Source organism: Tenrec ecaudatus, chromosome 7 (assembly GCF_050624435.1).
Source record: "Tenrec ecaudatus isolate mTenEca1 chromosome 7, mTenEca1.hap1, whole genome shotgun sequence".
In the NCBI taxonomy this organism is placed as follows: Eukaryota; Metazoa; Chordata; class Mammalia; order Afrosoricida; family Tenrecidae; genus Tenrec; species Tenrec ecaudatus.
The window spans coordinates 118,033,017-118,057,480 of record NC_134536.1 but is presented as its reverse complement, the minus strand read 5'-3'; the positions used below and the strand labels follow the sequence as shown (position 1 = coordinate 118,057,480).

Genomic DNA, 24,464 nt, shown 5'->3' with positions numbered 1-24,464 from the left:
ATTGGGGACCTGAATTTAAAATTCCATTTAATTTTAATTAATTTAAATGTTTCCGTGTAGGTTTAAGGAGCCCTAATGACAAAATGGATCTGAACTTGTTAAATCAGATGGTTGGCTATTCAACTCCACCCAGAAGGAAAGAACTAATCTGTTCCCATCTAGGAAACTCAACAGAGCTCCCAATCACTGCCATCGAGTCAATTCTGACTTGTAGTAGTCTACAGGATAGAGTAGAACTGCCTGGGTGTGTCTCTGGGACTACACTCAAAATCCCCACCTATTCTGTAACCCACTTCTGTAACCCTGCTCGCATCGGCCATTTGGTTCCCACATCTTCCAGAAAGCTACTCCCTCTGGGTCACCGGCTAATACACTTACCCTCTTTTAAGTTCTCCAAGAGGGCTACCTGGTCATTCGTGAGTCACGGTTTTGCTGTTACCTGCCCTTCTGGGGTTACCAGTTCCAGAGCATTTCCAGGCTGAAATCACCTGAAGGGAAAGTGTTTCTGTTGAGAACAAAGGTGGGTTTTTCAGTGTTCCATTCAGGCAAAATGCAAAACCAGCTTTTCAAAGCCGAAATGTATAAAGAACTATTTGTGATCTACCACAGGGCCAGAAGAAGCCGTGGTGGTGTGGTTGGGTTTGTATTGAACCGCTAACCTCAATGACAGCGGTTCAAAACCACCACCTGCTCTGTGGGAGAAAGACGAGGCTCTCTACTCTCTTAAAGCCTCCCAGCGTCGTATGGGTTGGAGCTGGGTGGTGGCAGTGGTTTGAGTGGATGGAACCATTAAAGTTCTCAGATCTGGCAATGCTATCAGTGGAAAGCAAGGGGTCAAAAGTCATCGCTTTCCTTGAAGTGATTCACGGCCCAAAAGGAAAGTTTTGAATGAGTTGAGATGTTCACTAAGGCCCAATACGTTGGTAGATTTGTTTAGCTTTTGTGGTATTATTTCACTTATGAACATATTTCTATATTCACCTGTCTAAAACTTATGCTTTACCTGGGTCATCCTTGATTATGCAGTTCCTATATATTAATGTAGTTCCTGTAATTGATAAAGTTGAATGTGAAAATGAATATAATTTTGATGTAGCTCTTAAACATTTTTACCTCCCATTCTATTTTTCCCTCATCGAATTTTCACCCCACCCACATGCAACTATGTGAATGCATTTAGACTGTGTATGTATGATACCACCATTCAAAAGTGGGATTTTCATTCATGTCTATATCCGTACTATTGCCATTATAACCAGTGACAGAAAGGACTTATTATTTATGCCTAACAGTGCAAAAGCATTACTGGAGCTTCTCTGTGGTGTGGTCCACTTGAGAGGACGTCTGTGGGGGAGGAGACACCGTGAGCTCCAGCGCAAGGCGATCACAACTCTAATGATGCCACTGTGTGTTCGTGTGATCTCAAGTCTCTACAAAATATCCAATCCAGGAGCTACTTCAACGGAGAATGGAGAGAAATGCCATTACAATAGATATCCTGCAAAAATAAATGGGAGACAGTATTTAGTCCCTACATGGTGGTGAGTAGGTTAGGTGAGATCAACAAAGTCCTTTTTCCTTGTCTGTTCAAGGATCTAGCTTCTATACAGCTATGCATTTGGTGTTTGCTTTTTAAGTTTTAGTCAATTAAATATTTCCCAAGTTGCCACATTTTTTTAAATATCCATGAAATGACTAGTCCACAATCGGTACTTAAGCCTTTAGAATTTGTTGCAAATTTCTAAACTTGGCCCAAACCTACTGAATCAAAATAGTTAGAATCCTGCTAAAAGACTGCCTTTCAATACCAGTAAGTTCCAGTCGCACCTCCAAAGAGTTAACTCTGGGCTCTGCTGCTGCAGAACAGAGCTGTCATCGTATTCCACTCTGGTAGACAATACTTCAGTGGCCATCTTTGTGAACATATTTTGTCCTTTGGATAGTTTTCTTTTTAAATTTAAATTTTATTTTATTGGGGGCTCTTACAGCTCTCATCCCAATCCATACATATATGCATTTTCTCAAACACATCTTTACATATGTTGTCATCATCTTTTTCACAACATTTTCTTTCCACTGACATCAGATCCTCATTTTACCCCCTACTTCCCCCACCCTCCCTTGTATAGTTTTCTTAATGACTTATTTTGCTATGTCATATTTCTTTATAAATGAAAGGAACCTAAAGTGTGCAGAATATTTATTGAATTTCCTTTTTTAACCCTTCTTTCTCCTTTTTATTCACTGCCATCAAGTCGATGCCAGCTCATGGGGACCTTCTAGGACAGGGTCGAGCCGTCCCTGTGACTTTCTGAGAGTAACTCTGTATGGGACAGACACACCAAGCCCTGAGGATGACGTCCCTGCATGGAGCTGCTAAAGAGAGGACTGTAGGGCCAACCACAGCCCGAGACATGCTGTCCCCTCACTGGAGCATACTGTGGCAAAGGACAATACTGAGGGCACACAGCGGAGAGTGAGTCTGGTCTAACCCACCCCGACACACACACACACACACACACACACACACACACACACACACACACACACACACACTGGGGCGAACCAAGAAGGGACCATAACAGATCAAGATAGTCATAAGGGTCAGCTGACTAATCTGAAATAATGTATGCTTTTCCATTGTTTGTTTTTTCCCTCTTTTTATTTAATCTTTTGTGCTCATTGTTTTGTCTCTGTTATTGTTGTTTTGCCCACCTATATCAGATAGGCATGCAAGCTCGAGGAGAAAGCAATGGAACCAATAGTCCCAGAGGGTTTGGGGGAGAAATAGGCAGGGGAAGGGAGCAGTGAGCAAAAAATGCCATAGACAGGGGAACAACTAGGGAATTAGAAGCAACAACAAGAGGACATAGAGATTCCCGGTGGTGTTGGAGGATCAGCAATCTAATTGAGAGGAAGACAGAAGAAGGGTGAGCATGATGATGGGGCAGAGGAAGGTAAAAGGAAACACAGGAAAGATCTAGGAAGCAAAGCTATGGATACAGGTTTAAATGTAGGTGTGCACTTATGTCAATATATTAATGCATAAAAATAGAGGTATTGACCTATATACATATATTTATATGGCAATGCATTGAGGAAGTAGACAGACTTTGGGCCTCTGCTCAAGCCCTCCCTCAACACAAGCATACTTTGTTCTATCAACCTGGCATTCTGTGATGCTCACCCTCCCGACATGATCACTGTAGACAAAATGGGTGCATAAAGATATGTGGTGAAAAAAGCTGATGATGCCTGGCTATCAAAAGATGTAGCATCTGGGGTCTTAAAGGCTTGAAGATAAATAAGCAACCATCTAGCAGAGAAGCAACAAGCCCACATGGAAGAAGCACACCAGCCTGTGTGATCATGAGGTGTCGATGGGATCAGGTAACAGGCATCAGAAGACCCAAAACAACAAGAAAACATGGTTGAGAAAGAGGGGGATCGAAGCAGAGACCCAAACCAATCTGTAGACAATGGGATATCCACTCCCAGAAGGGTCACAAGGAAGGGATGAGTGAACCAGGGTGCAGTATAGCACCGGTGAACACACAATATTCCTGTATATTTCTTGAGGCTTCCTCACCACCCTCCCCACCCATCATGACCCCAGTCCTGCCTTTCACTTCAGACTAGACCGGAGCATGTATACTGGTCCAGATAAGAGCTCAGGACACACAGAATCCAGGTCAGAACTCCCCACCCCCACCCCTGAACAGAAATGAAAGTAGCAATACTAGGAGGGTAGGGGGAAAGATGGGGGAAAGAGGCGGGGAAGATGAAACCTATCACAATGATTGATGTACAGCTCTCCCACCCCAGGAGGATGAACAACAGAAACCTGAGTGAAGGAAGACAGTCGTTGGTATAAGATATGAAAATAATAATTTATCAAGGGGTCATGAGGGTGGGAGGGAGAGGAGGGACAGAAAAAAGAGGAGTTGATATTAAAGGCTCAAATAGAAAGGCAATGTTTAGAAAACGATGATGGCAACATATGTACAAATATGCTTGATACAACTGATGTATGGATTTTTATAAGAACCATAAGAGCCGCCAATAAAATGATCTTTAAAAAAGAAAGAACATATTTTTCTCCTGAGAAGTAGCTGGCAGTTTCGAACTGCTGACCTTGCAGTTAGCAGCCCAATATGTAGCCACTATGCCACCAGGGCTCCTCTGCCCTTATTAGCAAATATTTCCAATGATAGTAAACTCAATTTTAGCTCCATTTTGAATTCTCTGTGTGGGACAGCCAGAAGCTGTCGGAATGTAGAGGTAGTGAACAGAAAGGAACATTCTTGCATGCGCTACTTGTTTGACTAGGTTGGAGAAGAAGATGGAGGTGTGTGCTAAGTCTATAGTAAGTCATGAAGCCCAGGACTGGGGAGGGAGGGGGAAAATGAGCAGCAGATATTAAGGGTTCAAGTAGAGGCAAATGTTTTGAGAATGATGATGGCAACAAATGTACATATGTTCTCGACACAATAGATGGATGGATGAATTGTGATAAGAATTGTATGAGCCCCAATAAAATTATTTAAAAAAACAGTATTAGCCAAGACTAGTGAATATTGGTTAGTGAATGCCCTTTTTACTGAGAAATTTCCTTATCTCCATTGGTGTGGCTCAACCCTGTGCTGTCGGTCTAATTGTCCCCATTGCATTTATGAGGAAAGCAAGGCTCCAGGTTGCTAAGCAACTTGCTTCAAGCAGCTCTTCTGAGTGTCAAACTTTCCTGCCCCTTCTGTTCTGTGCTGCCTCGCGTCACATTGAGATCTATTTATTCGGGATCTTTTCTTAAAGCCTAGAAAATGTTTCTTCTTTATTTTCAGTATTAAAAGTGACACAATTGGATTCTGATTGGTTCAATTAAAAAGCAAACAAACAGGCCATAAATGACCATCCGGTCAGATACACTCAGGAATATGAAGTTGAGAGCCCGCAGCCCGGGGCCTCTAGGAACCGTCATCTGGAAGATGTCATCTGCTAATATCATTATCACAGAATGTTTTAGGCCAGAAGGACCATTGGTTTGGCTCTGACTTCTCCCTGTGCTCCTGAGGACAGAGCTCTAGTAGCATCAGGGCCCCCTACTGCGGCAAATTCTGCGAGGTTCCAATCAGTCCTTCCATCCCCATCTCTGACTGGGCTGTGGGCTCTTTCGCGTGGTTTCCTAGTGCTGCTATTACCCAAATACCACCAGCTGTGTATTTTTAATGAACGGAGCTGGATTTTCTCAGAGATCTGGATGCTGACAGTATACCAGGGTCTCCTTAGTGTGAATTCCTTCCTTGTTGTTATTCCTGGTGTTTCTTGGTTCTGTGGAAGTCCTGAGCTTTTGTAAATCCTCACCTGGCATCTGTCTCTCCACTGGCGTATCTCTGTCTATTCAGGTCTTCTTATAACCCAGAAGTTATTAGGTGTAGGACGCACCCTGCACGGATGTGGTCACATTGATAGAACAATAGAAAAACCCTATTTTGAAACAGGATCACACACAGATATAAACGTGAAAAATTCCACACACAATTTTGACAGGCCTGGCTTTCCCCAGGGTTTACACGCTGCCAGGTACAGAAGGGGCACTTATGAAATGTGTCTTGGCTTGAATTTCTTCTGTGTAGAACCTGTCCCTCATTCAGTGAGTATTTATTGAGTTTCTACTATGGGGCAGGCACTGTTCTAGATACTGGAGATATTAGAGTGCAAAACAGTGTAAGGCTTCTGCCCTGTAAAAGTCAAAATACAGAATCACGTCTTCACTCTCCAGGTGTCTGACACTGATAGAAAGGAGCCATCGTGGGGTAGAGGTGATGCATTGCACTGCTGACGGGCGGGTGAGCAGTTTGAAAGCACTGGGGGCACTGTGGGAGAACGACAGGGCTTTTTACTCCTGTAAAGAGTTACAGTCTCAGAACCTCACAGGGCAGTTCTACCCTCCTACCTATAGGGTCCCTGTGACATTGATGGGGCATCTGGCTTACAGATAGCGTTAAGATGATCCCTGCTTCCAGCTTGAGTTCTATTAAAATCTTACTGCTTAAAGAAATTGATAAGTTTCCATAGGTGAAGATTTTTTTCCAAAGCTATGTATTTAATTTTTTTTTTTTACAAAACAACCTTATCACCTTCAAAGTGCTCTCCATTCTACTTAATACATTTGTCAAAGCTGCCATACCATTTTAGAAAACATTTTATCTAGGAATCATTTAATTAGGTACCTCTATTTACTTCCTTATGTTAAACTCGACTGTGTAGATCAGAGCTTCATCAGGAACTTTTGGGATTGGAGGGAAACTGCCTAGCTGGAGAAAGAGTGATGAAAGTGGGGAAACGGTCGGTTGGGAACTGTTGGCAGACTCCAGGACTTATGGAGCTGATGACTTGGAGATGTGGTCAGGGGTTGCCTTGGGCTCAGAGTAGAGGGCCTTGCAAGACACGTATTAGAGATTGAGTAACCGAGTGTGTGCTCAGGTTTCTGCTTGTGTGTTTCTTAAAGAGTTTTACTGGCGTAGACTTCACACATAGAATTTAACTCTTGGCTCAGAGGATCGTCACAGGGTTCCACAATCAAGTTCAGAACATTTCCTTCTCAGACACATTGTTGTTAGCTCCCCATCCCCCCACAAACCGTCCCTGCCAGGTCTCTAGGTAGTGATTGATCGAGCTCCTGTCTCTGTCGATTTACTTATCCTAGATTTCATACAGAAAATCATCGATAAGCAAGCAGGAAAGAGAAAAATGCCCAACAAACACAACTAGCTAAAACAGAGAAAAACCTCAATAGAAAAGAAAGCAGAAAATAATAAAAGCTTAAAGTGGATGAAAAGGGAGTTGACATGATAAGGTATTACATTTTATTTATTTTATTTTTTAATATTGAATTTTTTTAAGGTATGACATTTTAACTAACTGCATCTCCCTCCCCCATTTCTCTGTCGGCTTGTCTTACTGTGGCGGCTTGTGCGTTGCTGAGATGCTGGAAGACGTGTTGCTGCTATTTCAAATGCCAGCAGGGTCACCAAAGGGAACAGGTTTCAGCCGAGCTTCCAGACTAAGAACACACAACAACAAAAAGAGGAAGTAGCCTCTAAAAACCTTCTACACGGCTTCGAAACATGCTAGATCGTGAAGGCCTACTGAGTGAAAGCAGAACGTTGTCAGAGACAGTGCCAGAGGACGGGTCCTTTGAGTCTGAGGGCACTCCGTGACTGAGGGGGAGCAGGAGCGGCTTTCTCAGAGTGGAGCTGGCCGTGGAAATGTGAGGGAGTCTGGTAAGGACTGTAGGAGGGGAGTCTTCAGGATCTTCTTGTGCTGAAGGACGTGACTCCAGGGGAAACAGCCGCAACCATCTGCTATTGACTGGATCTTGGAATGTGCCAAATTTGAATCTAGGAAAACTGAAAGTTCTCGAAAATGAATGGAACCCACAACGATTAATATTCTAGAATTAGTGAGCTGACATGAACCGTGGTTGACTATTTTGAATCAGAAAATCGTATGGTTTATTATCCCGGGAATGACACAATGAAGAGAAAAGCGGCTGCATTCATTGTCAGAAGGGATATTTCAAACGCTCATGTGATCGAGAATGCACTCGGAAACAGGATACCAGAGATCTGTCTGCAGGCAGCAAAAGCCAATCAATACACCATCATTCAAATGTCTGCACCAATCACAAAAGCTAGTGATGGAGAAATTGAAGAATTCTACCAACACCTTCAGTCTGAAATCGATCAAATGTACAATCAAGATACCTTGATATTTATTGGTGATTGGAATGCAAAAATGGGAAGCAAAGAGGAAGGAACAGTAGTTGGAAAATATGAACATGGTGATAGAAATGAGCTGAACTTCACATGATAGAATTTTTCAAGAAAAGACTTGTTCGTAGCAAATAGCTTTTTTCAGCAAAACAACACACATGAACTCCAGATGGAATACACAGAACCCAAATGGCCTATATCTGTGGAAAGAGGCAATGGAGACACTCAATATCAGCATCTAAGTAAGTTCAGGTTAAAGGTGAAGACTATTAAAACAAGTCCCAGAGAGTCAAAAGACAACCTTTGCGTCCATCCTACCTGAATTTTGAGAACATCTCCAGAACAGATTTCCATACTAATGACAGAGACCTGATGGGCCGTGTGAGCACGTCATGTATGAAGCAAGTTAAAGATCATGGAAAGATGAAAATAAAATAAGAAATCAGAGTAGATGTTAGAGGAGACTCTGAAACTTGCTATGAACTGCAGAGTAGTTAAAGCGAATGGAAGAGATGATGAAGTCAAAGAGTTGAATAGAAACATTTCAAGGGCAGCTTGAGAAGACAAGTAGATACTATAATGAAATGTGCAAAGACCTAGAGTTAGAGAACCAAAGAGGAAGAACACACTCGATGTTTATTAAACTGAAGAAATTAAAGCCTTGAGTTGCAATATTGAGAGATTCTGTGGGGAAAGTATTGAACAATGTAGGAAGCATAAAACCAGTAGTTGAGGCCTTGTAGACTAGCTAAGGGACCTGTAGACTTCCCTTCAATAAACTCATTCTTTTGGTTAAAAAAAAAAAAAAAAAGAACTAGTTGACATTCCACCACTTCAGGAGGCAGCATAGGAACAAAAACCAGTGGTCCTGGAAGGCAGAAGTTCAAGCTGCACTGAAAGCATTAGCCAAAAACAAGTCTTCCGGAATAAATGGACTACCCACTGAAATGTTCAATAAGCTGATAAAATGTGGTCGGTGTAAGACATGGAAAATTTTAAAATAAATTATCAAGGATTCATGACAGAGGGAGGGTCGGGGAGAAATGAGGAGCTGATATCAAGGGCTCAAGTAGAAAGAAAATGTTTTGAAAATGATGATGGCAACATATGTACAAATGTGCTTGACACAATGGATGGATGGATGGATTTTTATAAGAGCTGTAAGAGTCCCCAATAAAATTATATATATATATATATACACATATATATATATGGCCAATAAGCCAGTGGAATCAGTTACTTGTTTATGCCAAGAAAATTGGAAGTTAGCTACTTGGCTAACTGACTGGATGAGAAGAAAGAAGAGGGATCCAACAGAATGTTCCAATTAGAGACAAATAGAATTAATATCACATGCAAGTAAAATTTTGTTGAAGATCATCTAAAAAAGATTACAGTAGCACATTGACAGGGAGATGTTAGAAACTCTGGTTAGATTCAGAAGAGGATGTGGAACAAGGGATATCATTGCTGATGTCAGATGGATCTTGACGTGCTTGAAGCAGAGAATATCAAAAAGATGTTTACTTGTGTTTTATTGACTGTGTCAAGGAATGCCATTGTGTGGATCATAACAAACTGTGGTGAATCTTTAAAATAATGGGAATTCCAGAATGGGTCATTGTGTTTGCGCACAACGTCTCCGGGGATCAAGAGGCAGTTGGGGAGCAGGAGAAGGGCGTGCTGCATAGGTTAAATCAGGAAAGGTGTGCAGCAGGGTTGTATGTTCCCACCAGACTTATTCAGTCTGTACGCTGAGCAAGTCATCAGAGAAGTTGGATCCTATGAAGAAGAATGTGGCATTAGGATTGAGGGAGGCTTATTTACAATTTCTGATATGCAGAAGATACAATCTTGCTGGCTGAAAGCTAGGAGAACTTGAAGCACTTGCCAATGAAGATAAAGGATTATAGCTTTCGGTATGGACTACAACTCAATGGATAAATATTTTTTAATTTTAGGAAATGTCTTCCAATTTATAAAACTTAGGTTTACTAGCCGAACTTTGTAAAAGTAGAGAATCAGCAAAAAGAAGAACCAGCTTGATGGGACAGATTCATGTAGGGGATACAACAGTGGGTTGAAATATACTATTGAGAGGCCAACCCAAGACGGGGCACATATTGTTCGTTTAAATGAGTCACATCACTGTGAGCCAGAAGCAACTAGAGAGCACCAAATAGCAACTACACCAGCAAAAAGGTCTTAACTTTTACTAAATCCCAAACCACTGACTTAAAACAACTCTATGTAGAAGCTGTAAGTTTCCACAGTAGGGGTAGATGGATTTGAACCATCAAACTTGTGGTGAGAAGTCACCTGACAACAACACCAGGGCTCACTTTTACTGCTCGACCTTAAATTACTATAATTGTATATTTCTTCAGGTCTTCATGATTTCTGAACCCCCTTTTCCAAGCATCTTCTTTGATTTGTCTTTATTAAATATATTTCCCTCAGCATACTGAAAGCTGTTTAAGGCCAGATCTGTCGTATTCATCTTAGAAAGATCTTTAACACTTTGCAAATGATCTGTGTTGAGTTGACTTGAGCATAATTACTTGATATAAGTTATATGAGTTATGCTGACCTAGATAATTAGTAGAAAATTTCCAAAATGGTGTTTTTTTTAATCAAACTGCGTGATATCACTCATCCCCATCAATTAAAAGCCTGCTCACTGCCTTGGATTTTTATTATTTAATGTCACCACCAGCCTTCCAGACACTTCTCAATAACCCGCAGAAATTCTCCCATCAGGCACCAAGTTCCGCCACTGCTGCTTCTGCAGTATCACTTTCCCCCTTTCCTTTCCATTGCTTTGCTATGGTCCATTATTTCATTATGAGCTCTGTGTAAAATCCTCCATTTGATGCATCCTTCACACACCTGTCAGGGTAACCATCTTAAACACAGGTAAGATCTCATTTGCTTTCTTCCTCAAAAACCTCAGCATATGTGAAAGTTTTCTCCTATCACTAATCACCATTGTTCGTGTCAATAATGGCCAGTCCTTAAGAGTTTAATCTGTACAAATCAACGGTTCATGTATAGCATTCTGAAGCCGGCCTATATTTGTATGATTTCCTTTCCTCAACAATGTTTTCATTTCTATACCATTGGCCAAATTAATGACACTATTAATAGAATTACCTTATGCCCCAAGGCATAAAATGATAATGACGTCTCTATAGTGAACCAGAGACACACACATCCCACAGATAGATTAATGGATGTAGGGCTTGCACTTAATTCAAGCTCCAATTTCAGAACACTTGGTGCTTGCCCTCATAAAGAGATCATTGAAGATATGGGTGCTATAGCTAAGTATGGTAAAGGAACCAGATAGTGTCCCCCTCCGATCAGATGCCCCCTCCTCAAAAAGGCTCTTCAGAGGACAGCACTGAAGCTACAACTCAGGGAGAGGGGAGCATCTGATCAGAGCGCACAGGAGCAAACAAAGAGGGAAGAAGAAAGAGTGAAACACACCCTGGCCCACCAAGCTCCAAGGGCAATATTCTGCTCAGAGCAGCCAATGCACAGAGAGGACCATGGGGCTGGCCCCACCATGAGACAGGACATCCCTCACTGACCCATAGCCCTAGAGGGGACAACACTGGAGGCACAGTGCAGAAATTGTGCTTGATCTGACCGCACCACACCGGGGCGAAACACTAAGGGTGTACAACAGAGCAGCAAGGGGAGCAAAGCAATGAAGTCCTTGGGGAATACCAAAAATAGACTTTGAGGCCAGGGCATGGCACCCCATCAGACTCGACAAGAAAATACTCCTAAAGGTCGACAAACAGACCTGGAACTATATTTAGGTTTTTCTTTTTTTGTTGATGGTTTTGTTTGTTGTTTTTTCTGTCTTGTTTTTGTGCTTATTATTGTCTCTACATGTCTATGCAGAGGAGAAAACAACAGGACCAATAGTTGGGAGTAGGGGGTGTGATATGGGAGAAGGGGAGGTGGGGGAAAGGAAGAGGGGTGTCAACAAATCCAGGGACAAGGGAACAACAAGTGATCTAAAATTGATGGTGAGGAGGGTATAGGATGCCCGATGGAGCTTGTAGGGCAATGTAGCCAAGAGGAATTACTGAACATGACAGAGGGACAAGAGGAAATTAAAAGGAAATCAATGAAAGAACTAAGAACTAAGAAACAAAGGACATTTACAGAGGTCTAAATGCAGGCATGTACATATATTTATAAATAATGATAGGGAAATAGATCTATGTACATATATTAGATATTAAGGTAGCAAACAGACATTGGGCCTCTACTAGTACTCCCTCAATGCAAGAACATTTTGTTCTAATAATCCAGCATTCTGTGAAGCTCACCTTCCATACACCATTACTGAAGACAAAGCAGATGCATAAGCAAATGTGGTGAAGAAAGCTGATGGTGCCTGACTATCAAAAGACATAGTATCTGGGGTCTTAAAGGCTTAAAGATAAACAATCGGCCATCTAGCTGAGAAGCAACAAAGCCACATAAAAGAAGCAGACCAGTCTATGTGCTCATGAGGTGTTGATGGGATCAAGTATTAGGCATCAAAGACAGAACAAAAACTCGTATCAATGTGAATGAGAGGGAGGGTAGAGTGGAGACTCAAAGCCCATCTGAAAAAATTGGACATCCCCTTACAGAGAGGTCACAAGGATGAGATTAGCCAGTCAGGGTGCAATATAGCACCCATGAAACCTACAACTTTCTTCTAATCCTTTAATGCTCCCTCTCCCCCATTATCTATAGACAGATCTATTAGAACAATGAAACTAGTGTAATACTCTTAACTTAGAATAATCAACTATTTGAGATCAAAAGGGCAACATTAAGGACAAAATTCAGAATGCTCCTGAAAGAAGGAGGAATGGAAGCCAGAGTAAAAGAAGGAAGTGGGATAAGCGATAGCATGCTGTGGGGATTGCAGTCAATGTGAAACAAATGAGCGCATTGTCCAATTGAAACTTGCCTCTCTTTCGCTGTGGAAACACAATCAACACCCTCCCCCTGTGTGGGTTAGTGCTCTGTTCCCCCAGTTACCCATACCTTTTTCCATCCTCCCTTTTAATGGGCTACCTACCATATACATCCTATATGTATCTCTCCAAGACAAGAACACAACACACTGACATGAAGCAGGGAATGGATAGCGAGGCCTGAGGGGGCGGCCACATTACCAACTAAGTGTACAGCAGAACCCCCCCAAGAAGAATTCACTTCAGAGGACAGCACTGCCGCTACAGCTCAAGAAGAGGGGAAGAGGGACTGGTCTGGTCAGAGCACCCAGGAGCCAACGAGGGGGCATAGGAGAAAAAAAAGAAAAGAGTGACGCACATCCTGGTTCACCAAGCCCTGAGGACAATGTTCCTGCTCAGAGCAGTAATGCACAGAGACAACTACAGGGCCAACCTCACCACGGGACACAGCATTCCTCACTGATCCATAGCACCATGGGGGACAACACTAGAGACACGCGGTGGGTTTTGTGCCTGCCCTGAGCCCACTGCACTGAAGCCAGCCATTGGGGGCGTGCAGCAGAGCAGCCGGGGGAGCAGAGCAATGAAGTTCCCAGGGATAGAGGCGCTGCCAGCGCATGGCACCCCATCAGACTTGACTAGAAAGCACCTGTGAAGGAAAACAAACAGACCCTGAACTATTCATACGTTTATGTGTGTGTGTGTTGTTGATGTTGTAGCTATTGTTTTACTTTCTGTTGGTGCTTCATGGTACTCAGTCTTGTGATGGTACATAGTATGTCTACCTGGGAGGGATAGACAGAACAAACAAGCCAGAAGAGAGAACTACGGGATGACAGTTCCGGGGGGACATGGCTGAAGGGGAGACAGGGGAAAGGAAGAGGGTGTTAACAAGCCCAGGGACAAGGGAATAAGAAGGGATCCAAAATCAGTGTCAAGGAGGGTGTGGGAAGTCTGGCAGGGCTGGATCAAGGGCAATGTAACCAAGAGGAATTCCTAAAACCCAGATGAAGGCAGTATATGATAGTGGGACAAGAGGAAAGTACAAAGAAACAGAGGAAAGAACTAGGAAGCAAAGGGTAGTCATAGAGATTTAAATACAGACATATAAAGATGTAAATATATTTATATACAACGAGGGGGGAAAAGAGCTATGCACATATATTTATAGGTTTAGCATTTTTTTCAATCATTTAATTGGGAGCTCGTACAACTCTTACCACAATCTATATATACTACATCCATGTGTCAAGCACATTTGTACATTTGTTGCCATCATCATGCTCAAAACATTTGCTTTCTACTTGAGTCCTTCCTATCAGTTCCTCATTTTTTAAAAAATCATTTTAGGGGCTCTTACAACTCCTATCAAAATCCATACATACATCAATTGTGTAAAGCACATTTGTACATTCGTTGCCCTCATCATTCTCCAAACTTTTGCTCTCCACCCAAGCCCCTGGCATCAGGTCCTCATTTTTCCCCCTCCCTCCCCACTCTCCCCTTGTGCAAAACAGAAGGATTTCTCCCAAGCTGTCTCCCCCAAATATATGCCAAACTTAGCTGCTTGCGAATGACTACACTTGGAGGTCATCAGGAATAGATCAGGGGTCATGCTCCCTAAGGGTTATCAGCTATCTAGAGCAAGCAGTCACCCCTGCTTATCCCACAATAAATAGGGCCCACTCCCTTCTGATAAGGATAGCAGTTGTCTGTTTCCTTGTAGGAGACCCCAGAGAGGTAAAACCTGCCCAAGGATGACCAAGGTTAGGCTGCCATCCTAAATCTAGGATCCGCCCATCTTGTCACATGTATATCCCTCCTCTTCCTATTGCGTGTACGTCCCTAGACCATCCCCTCTCATTGCTGTATTACCTAAAGCACAACCCCTTCCTGTGACGTATGTCCTCACCTGTAATTAGGGGACTTGCGTGTCCCCAGAGAAGATAAAAGCCTGGGCTAGCATTAAACTAGCTCTCTCCCTCCACTAGCTCTCTCCCTAGCATTAAACTAGCTCTCTCCCTCCACGTGGACCACCAAGTGGGGCTGGGGTGAGCATGCTACCATGAATTGCGTCTGACTCCATTTATTTCAATACTTCTCTTCTATCTCTCATGCTCTCTATAACTTTACTATGATCTTTACTTATCGCTGTACAATTGCACCTACCAGACCCGTAATGATGTCTTAGGGGCTGGTTTCCCCTGACACCCCCTCCCTCATGAACCCTGAATAATTTATATATCATTATTTTGTCATATCTTGCTCTGTCCCACATCTCCCTTCACCCACTTTTCTGTTGTATGTCCCCCAGGGAGGCAGTCACATGTAGATTCTTGAAATAGGTTCCCCCTTTCAAACTCACCCTCCTCTGCCCTCCCAGTATCTCCACTCACTCCACTGGTCCTGAGGGGATCATCCACCCTGGTTTCCCTGTGTTTCCAGTTCCTATCTGTACCAGTGTACATCCTCTGGTCTAGTCAGACTTGCAAGGTAGGATTCGGATCATGACAGTGGGGTGGCGAGGGGGGCGGGGAAGGATTTAGGAACTAGAGGAAAGTTGTATTTTTCATCATGTTACATCACACCCTGACTGTCTCATCTCCTCCCCAAGACCCTTCTTTAAGGGATCTCCAGTGGCCTAGAAATGGGCTTAGGGTCTCCATTGCGCACTCCCGCGCTCATTCACTATAGTAAGATTTTTTGCTCTGATGATGCCTGATACCTGATCCCTTGACACCTTGTGACTGCACAGACTGGTGTGCTTCTTCCATGTGGGCTTTGTTGCTTCTGAGTTAGATGGCCGCTTGTTTACCTTCAAGTCTTTAAGACCCCAGACACTATCTCTTTTGATAGTCAGGCATCGTCATCTTTCTTCGCCACATTTGCTAATGCACCCATTAGTCTTCAGCGGTCGTATCAGGGAGGTGAGAACAAAATTATATGTGTTTTTTTGTTGTTGTTCTTTGATGCCTGATAACTGATCCCTTCAGCACCTCATGGTCACACAAGCTGGTGTGCTTCTTCCATGTGGGCTTTATTGCTTCTGAGCCAGATGGCCGCTTGTTTACCGCTTGTTTCAAGTCTTTAAGACCCCAGCCGCTATATCTTTTGACAGTCGGGCACCATCAGCTTTCTTCACCACCTTTAGTTGTTCAACCACTTTGTCTTCAGTGGTTGTGTTGGGAAGGTGAGCATCATAGAATGCCAATTTAATAGAAGAAAGTGATCTTACATTGTGGGAGTACTTGAGTGGAGGTCCAATGTCCTTCTGCTACCTTAATACTAACCTTATAAATATATGGGCGATAAACCTGGATAGGCCAGGTGAATTCAATTCAGCCAATGGGGTCGATCAGGGATCATCCACCACGCCTCCCTGTGGAATCCTTGAAAAGGCAGGAGCCTAGAGTTGAGAGAGACTTTGTCTGCGTGACGCTGAGCAGCTTCCACCAGGCTGCATGGTCGGGAGGAGTCCTTTGGGTGCATGTAAACCTGAAACTTCTTCTAACTCTCATAAAATTCACTTGGATCATGAACCAGGCTTCGCCATGAATTCTTTCTCACATGGGACCAAGGACTGAGGTATAACTAGTTCCAGAGAGATCTAACAAAGTCACTTAAGGCAATGGGTGCACAAGCAAATGTGGTGAAGAAAGCTGATAGTGCCAAGCTACCAAAAGATATAGCACCTGAAGTCTTAAAGACCTGAAGATAAACAAGCAGCCATCTAGCTGAGAGACAACAAAACCCACATGGAAGAAGCACACTGGCCTGTACCGACTAGATCTCTGAGGACAACGTGGGTGCATAAGCAGAAGTTGCAAACAAAGCTGATGGTACCTGGCTATCAAATGATATAGCATCAGGGGTCTTAAAGACTTGAAGACAACGAGGTAGCTATCTAGCTAAGAAACAACAAAGCCCACAAGGAAGAAGCACACCAGCCTACCCCGACGGGAACACTGAAGACAAAGTGGGTACATGGGCAAGTGCAGTGAAGAAAGCTGATGGTGCCCAGTTGTCAAAATATATAGAATCTGGGGTCCCATAGGCTGGAAGATAAACAAGGGGCCATCTAGCTGAAAAACAACAAAGCCCACATGGAAAATGCACACCAGCCTGTGAGATGACAAAGCATCGAAGGGATCAGGTATCAGGCATCAAAGACAAAAAAAAAAAAATCATAGCATTGTGAATGAAGGGGAGTGCAGAGTGGGGACCCAGGCCCATTTGGGGGAAATGGGACATCCCCTTGCAGAAGGGCTGTGGGGAGGTGACTAACCAGTCAGAGTTCAGTGTAGCAACGATGAAACATACAATTTTCCTCTAGTACTTGAATGCTTCCTACCCCCCCACTATCATGATCCCAATTTTACCTTACATAACCGGCTGGACCGGAAGATATACACTAGCGTGGATAGGAACTAGAAATACGGGAATCCAGTACAGATGAGCCCCTCAGGAATAGTAGTGAGAGTGGCGATATTGGGCAGGTGGAGGGAGGGTGAGGGAGAAACAGGAAACAGATGGCAAGGTCTACATGTAACCTCCCTCCTGGAGGACGGGCAGCGGAGAACTGGGTGAGGAAGACGTAGGATGGTGTACGATATGATAAAATAATTATTTATTAATTATCAAGGGTTCAGGGGGGAGCATGGAGGGAGGGGTAAATGAGGAGCTGATACCAAGGGCTCAAGTAGACAGCAGGTGTTTTTGAGAATGATGATGGCAGCGTATGTACGAATGTGCTGGACACAAATGATGTATGTACGGATTGTAAAAAGAATTTTATGAGCCCCTAATAAAATGATTTTTTTTAAAAGAAAGAAAACGGATTTGCCTATGGAACTTCACCAAATTGAAAATAAAGCAGTTTTATTAAAAAGTTGATAAAAACATTTTTAAAAAAGAATGCATGCCTATAAACAGATAAGAAGCAGACATTTACCAAAGTGATTTGAGATATTTCCATTTACTGTGGATTATAATTTAGACTCCATGCCTGTTCATTTGGCATTCTTTTGATCCTACACCTGGACGCTTGAACCAAAGTACGAGTTTTCCTTTGGGCTAGCCAGTTCCCAACAACTTTCCTACGGAGGTGTTGTAAGCCTGGTTTCAGGGTGCTCAACCTTCCTAATGCCGTGACCCTTTAATACAGTTCCTCATGTGTGGTGACCCACAACCATAAAATATTTTCATTGCTACTTCATAACTGTAATTTTGCTACTGTTATGACTTGGGAGACCCCAGTGAAAGGGTCGTTCGCCCCCCAAAGGGGTGTCGACCCCAGGTTGAGAACTGCTGCTCTTGAGAAATAGACCCAGTTAGAAGTCTCCCTCAGTAAATAGGGAGATAGTTACTATTGGGAATTATCTCATGTGGTTTTGGGGGCTGACAGCTCCAAAATCTAGAGGCTAGGGCATAAAAAGAGTGAACGGATTCTGAAACTGTGTCTATTCACAGTTTAGGGGCAAATTGCACCCAAAGGAAAATATCCTCGTTTTTTGCTTCTTTCTTTCTTCTTTGCTCTTAAGGCATTCAACTGACTGATTAAGACCCATTCGCATTTCGGAAGGTGAGCAGCTGTATTGATTGAGTCATATGCAACTACTTCTGCATGATGGAACAGTTTGTGCTTGCCTACTAAGCTAAAGGTTGGAGTTCTGAACTTGCCCCGAACCATAGAAAGAGACCTGGTGATTTCGTCCTTGAAGATGCCAGCTAAGAAAGCCCGTGGAACAATTCTCCTGGTTATCACTCAGGATCACTGTGATCTAGAATCCACTCGATGGTAGCGGGTTGGCCTTTTCGTTGTTGTTGCTGTCAGCTGTTTCGTAGCAACATTGAGTTATGAAGCTAGTAACCTCGTGGGCAGCACAGGAGAGAAGCAGACAACTGGCCGTCATCGCGGAGTCCTTGGACACATAAGATGAACTGTCACTCATGGAGATTTTTTGTGTGTGACTTCCTGAAACAACTGAGCCTTTTCTCCCCAAATGTCAAACTCTCCCAGTAAGTGATACGTGATGGCGACGCCATGATGCGAAATGGTTGGTGTTTCTCTTCTATAAACTTAGGTGTCTCTGGCAGGCCACGTGCAGTCGTCCGGTGCAGCGGCAAATATTGTCCCACTTTCTGTGTTTAAAATGTTCAGCCACAGCCAGAAGGGAGGCCAACACTTCAGCCTGAGAGCCAAGTGTCACGTATCAATGTCTACTCTTTCTTGGGTGGGGTATCGGACGGCTCAACTATCTCTACTCTCAGAAGACTTAGGAGTATTTGGGGGAGGGGCTGGTTCTTTGGCTCTCTTTCTTGGTTGTTGAAATGTAAAGTCAAAGAACTTTGTCTTATTGTTAGCCTCTTTGCTTTATCTCACAGGTGTGGGATCGGTTCCCATTAGCACACAAAACAACCAACCAAACTCCTTGCTGTGGCGTCAAGGCTGCTCAGCCACTAACCAGCACCGGACCATGACTTAGAGAATGCAGCACATCAGGTGGGAGAGGTTTTGTTCTCATCAGAGAGCGAATGAATCAGCGTGGTCAGGCTGAGTGGTGTCTGAGGATCACCAAACAGGAACACCTGGACTGCGCGTGCCTTTGCCTTCAGGTCCGCAGAGAACAGTCAGCCACAGTTGATTTCCCTTTACTCCTCAGCCAAAGCCTTGGCCCTAGTGCTGATAAAATGCTTGAGGCAGCCTTGACGAAGAATTACGTGCAGCTGTTCCCATGGCGTGGGGCGTTGATTTTAAATAGGTCTTTAAATATTCTCTGGTTGCAGCTGTTGCTATGGAGAATCTATTTCGTTAAAACAAACCATATAGGTTTAGTATTAAGGTAGCAGATGGACATTGGGCCTCCAGTCAAGTCCTCCCTCAATGCAAGAATACTTTCTTCTATTAAACTGACATTCCATGATGCTCACCTTCCCGACACGATCGCTGAATACAAAGCGGGTGCATAAGCAAATGTGGTGAAGAAAGTTGATGGTGCCTCGCTATCAAAAGATATAGTGTCTAGACTCTTCTATAGGGTCTTGAAGGTAAACAAGCAACAATCTAACTCAGAAGCAACAAAGCCCACACTGGAAGAAGGACAACAGCCTGTGTGATCACAAGGTACCGAAGGGATAAGTTATCAGGCATCAAAGAACAAAAAATCATATCATTGTGAATGAGAGGGAGTGTGGAGTGGGGACCCAAAGCCCATCTGTAGGCAACTTGACATCTCCTAACAGAAAGGTCGTGGGGAGGAGATGAGCCAGTCAGGGTGCAGTGTAACAACAATGAAACATACAACTTTCCTCTAGTTCCTAAATGCTTCCTTCCCCCACCCCCCACTATCATGATACCAATTCTACCTTACAAATCTGGGTAGACCAGAGGATGTACATTGGTACAGATAAGACCTGGAAACACAGGGAATTCAGGATGGATGATTCCTTTGAGACCAGTGACGAGAATGGTGATACTGAGAAAGTGGAGGGGAGGTGGGATAGATAGGGGGAACCGATTATAAGGATCTACATATAACTGTCTCCCTGGGGATGGACAACAAAAAAGTGGGTGAAGGGAGACGTCAGACAGTGTAAGATATGACAAAATAATAATTTATAAATTATCCAGCATTAATGAGAGAGGGGGTGTGGGGAGGGAGTGGGGAAAATGAGGAGCTGATGACAGGGGCTTACATGGAAAGCAAATGTTTTGAGAATGATGAGAGTAACAAATGTACAAAAGTGCTTTATACAATTGCTATAGGTATGGATTGTGATAAGAGTTGTTTGAACCTCCAATTAAAAATAATACATGTGTGTTTATAAAAGTAATATCAATTCATTGTATGAAACACAAAAGTACTACATTAAAAAAAATCACATATTAGGGGCTCCTACAACTCTTATCACAATCCATACATCCATCCATTGTGGCAAGCACATTTCAAAGTACTACAATTTGGAGACCATTATCCAAACTACCCATCACCTGAAGGGGCCTGGTGGTATAGTGGTTACATGCTAGGCTGTTAACTGAAAGGTTGGCCATTTGAACCCATCAGCCATGCTGTGAGAATTAGATGCAGAACGACCCTTTGGGACAGAACGACTTTATTCTAGAGCAGTGGTTCTCAACCTCCCTCATGCTGCGCCCCTTAATACACTTCCTCATGTGGTCGTGACCCCCTACCATAAATTTTTTTCCATTGCTACTTCATCACTGTCATTTTGATCATGTTATGAATCAAGCGACCCTTGTGGAAGGGTCATTCAACCCCCAAAGAGGTTGCAACCTACAGGTTGAGAACCAGTGTTCTATGGGGGCCTATGAGTTGAAGCTGATTTAATAGCAACTAACAGCAGCAGCGGCAACCATTTATCATGTCTTATTTCCGTCTTATATTTTTAATTTATAAAAACAGAATTTATGCATACATATAATTCATAGACCAGAAAAACCCCACTGACATCAAATTGATTGCAACTCATGGCAACTCCATAGGATGGAGCAGAATGGCTGTGGATTTCCCAGACCTCATCTTCTTGCACTGAGCCGGAGCTTTGAATTGCTGCTGGCTGTGTAGTCAGCAGCTCAACACATTTGATATGTTATTTGAGTCTATTGCTTAGGGGTTTTGTTTTTTTTTTTTGAGAATTTTTACATCTATATTCATGAGGAATATTAGTCTATAATTTTCTTTTTTTAGTGATATCTTTGCTTGGTTTTGATAGCAGGAACATGTTTGCTTCATAGAATGAATTCTGGAGGAGGTGGGCAGCTCACCAGGCTGGCGGGGAAATGTGAATGTTGTGTGGCTTTGACAGTTTGAGAGGAGCTGGAAATTGTCCTGAGTAACAAATCAGTGACAAGTCAGTGACAACTGATGTAGAGCAACTTCAGGGTACAAGACTTTGAACATCCTCCTGTGGACAACGACCTTGAGATGGGGGTGCCGGGGGTCGGCAGTGCTAAAGCTATACAATAAAAGAGAAGACTTTCCTAGTCTACAAGAAGATAGTGACTTGCTGGGAGAAGTAGAAGAAATGGTTTTCAACTGAACCAACAATGCAGATTTAGACAACACCAAAAGGAAAATGGGGAGCCAAAAGGACAACCAGGATGTTATCCAGAAAAATAAGCTAAAGCTGAATTGGGAACAGGAAGAATTGGAAGAAGCTTTGGATGTGGAGGAGTCCGCTGGAGTGGTGGCTGTATGTTGGGATAAGAACCTCAAGGTCAGCAGTTCAAAACCACTAGCCACTCCACAGAAGAAAGCTAGGGCTTTCTACTCCCCTAAAGGGTTACAGTTCCAGAAACCCACAAGGGCAGTTCTACCCTGTCCTATAGGGTCACAATGAGTCAGCATCGACTGAATGGCAATAACTTTGGTTTTGGTTTTAGAAGTGGACTGCCAGGAAAATGAACAAAGAAGACTATTTATACAACAAAGAAGAGCGTTTGCAGCAGATTCTAACAGAGAGGACTAAGCAGGCATTCTTAGATGCACTGAGAGTTCCAATCTCCCCGTTGCTCGGCTTTGGGCTCCGCATATAAAGATCAACCCAACCAGCAAGGCCACTGGAGAAACCCAAATCTGAACCCCCAGTGACATTTCCATGGGCTTCAGAAACGGCCCAATAGATTTCATTTGCACCTATTCAAAAACTTGAAGAAGTGTTATATGAATACCAGCCACTGCAAATAGAGTCATGTGGACCACAAGTTCCTGAGCTTACGATGTTAGGAGAACGTGGCTCTTTAAACCCTGCCAAAGCCGTTGCTTCACAGGCTCTCGCTAGAGGTGACACTTCATCCTTGCCTATCGCACGGCGCCACTGGATGAGTTCAGTGGGCTTTTCCTGAGGGCTCAGTTAACCTTTCCTTCTGAGAGTTGGACCTTGGAGCAGAACCAGCAGTTAGCAACAGTAATGTAAGCTTGTAAAATGACAGCCCCACAATCCGATCTGCGGCTTGCAACTCCATGAAAGTATTTATGGAGAGAAAACTTCAGAATTACGCTGGGTGTTAGAGGGGCTGTGTATTCGTGGGGGGGCCGAGGGGGGGTGATATGTTTACTTACATTCTTCAGAGAGATTAAGGCACTTATTCATCCGAAGGAAGATATGTCTAATTCACTTATATAAGTTGGAGATTAATGGACAGATTTGTAAAATCACTTTTAAAAAAAAGGTAGATTTTATATTATAATAAATAAATAAATAGAATGAATTCTGGAGTTTTCCACTCTTTTCTATACTCTGGAACAGTTTGAATAGAATTCGTATCAGGTCTGCTCTGAATGTTTGGTAGAATTCATCTGTGAAGCCTTTAGGGTAGAGGGCTTGTGCTGCTGTTTCAGGGAGTTTTCCTTTTAATGACCTGGGTCTGTGCAGATTTTCTACTTCAGCGCATGCTAGTTTGCATAGATGGTGAGTTTCTAGACATGTATCCATTAGGTTTTTCATATTTGCTGGACTATAGTTCTTCACACTATTTGTTATATCATTCTGCCCATTTAATTTCTTATTTGAGTTATTTGCACTTCTTTCCTTTGTTACATTTACCAGTCATTTATTAATTTTACTAATCTCTTCAAAGAATCTTGTCTTGTTAAGCCTTTCTATTGTTTTTCTTTTTCAGTTTCATTTATTTCTACTCTAATCTCTAATATTTATTTTCTTCTGAGGACTGCAGGCTTATTTTGTTGCTTTGTTTCTATGTTGGAAATATTGGATTAAAATGTTGATTTTTGGTTTCTTCTTCTTCTTCTTCTTCTTTTTGTATGTCCCTTTATTGCTACAAATTGTCCTTTGGGCACTGCTTTGGCTATCTCCAAAAGGTTTTAGTAGGCTGTGTTTTTATTCTCAGTTGATTGAAGGACTTAACATTTTTTTCTTTTATTACCCAATAATTTTAAAGCAGGGTATAATTCAAAGTCCATATATGATAGTTAGGTTTATTGTGCTAACCTGCCAATAAGAACATGTGGGATTAATCAGGTCACAATTTGATTGGAGGACAAAGAGATAAATGGCTCTTCAAGGTCCACCCCCCTCACTCTTGCTCTCTGGTGCTCGGAATGTACGGGAGCATGCTGCTGCTTCAGCTAGTTCTCTGATGCAACCTGTGAGCGACACGTCCTGTGGGCCAAGCCACACTGTGGATCGTGTCACTAGAGCTTAAGGATCCTTCGAGACCTGCTTTGCCACATGGCTGGTGCATACATCACTTGAGCTTGAGACTGGTGAATCCTGTTGCCTTGCCTTGCTTGCATTCGATATCCCATCTGGGCCTGTTTCACTAAGCTCCCAGGCTACTGACTGTTAGTGACCCACTCTGCTGCTGCTGCCTGTGGGCAGACTCTGCTTGCCTTGCTCCAGGGAGGTTTCTGCTGTCTGCTTCCTTGACCTTGTGCCTGTCAGCCCACAGTCGCTGAAGGACTTCCAGTATATCACCTGCTCCATGGAAGTGAGTGAAACGGAGCCCTCGGTACTGCTGTGTAGCCTAATTAGCTGTCATATTCCTTCTCGCTGTATAAACCTATCCTCTTATACATATACATAATCGTAAGTGTTCTGGTTTTGTTTTTCTAGAGAACCTGTCTAACACACCATATATTTGATTTTCCCCTTGAGCTTCCTATTGTTGATTTCTAATTTAATAATGCTGTGATCTGAGAAGACGCTTTGTAGTATTTCAATG

The 24,464-nt window shown here is 43.0% G+C and overlaps 1 pseudogene; it reads left to right on the top strand.

The window, feature by feature from the left end:
• Positions 1-22,625, top strand: part of LOC142452472 (CDK-activating kinase assembly factor MAT1-like) — a 45,839-nt pseudogene extending 23,214 nt beyond the window's left edge.
• The last annotated feature ends 1,839 nt before the right edge of the window (positions 22,626-24,464 follow it).